The sequence below is a fragment of the Dreissena polymorpha genome, chromosome 14 (genome assembly GCF_020536995.1).
Source record: "Dreissena polymorpha isolate Duluth1 chromosome 14, UMN_Dpol_1.0, whole genome shotgun sequence".
Lineage (NCBI taxonomy): Eukaryota > Metazoa > Mollusca > Bivalvia > Myida > Dreissenidae > Dreissena > Dreissena polymorpha.
The window spans coordinates 1,157,361-1,157,825 of NC_068368.1; positions in this window are offsets into that span (position 1 = coordinate 1,157,361).

A 465-nucleotide genomic window follows, 5' to 3' on the forward strand; every position below is an offset into this window, starting at 1 on the left:
CCCAATCTTAATTACAAACATCAACCTACGTCATTTAATTGGTGCATTTACATACTGTATACAGCATTTCTTTAAACCAATTGTATTTGTTTTATATTGCATTGTTCACTGTAAATCACCTGAAGTTGAATATCTTAATTGCAATTTTCAAGATTGATGATCAAATATTTCTAAGTATAATATTTAGTCCGGTTTGAACCCCACAATACAAATATACTGAACATACACCGTCCATTCACGTAACCTACTTTCACTTATAAGTATACGTAATAATTTAACGTTGCTCTAATAAAGGACCATGTTATGATTAATACAGTTTTATGCTTTGGACTTGGTTTTCCTTTTTGCAATCAATTTAGCTATACATTTTAAATCTCACCAAACGCATAACGAAAAATGTTTTTAATAGTTCAATTAAAACGAATTTAACACACTTAAATGGATGTAAAAAAACCAGAAACCATA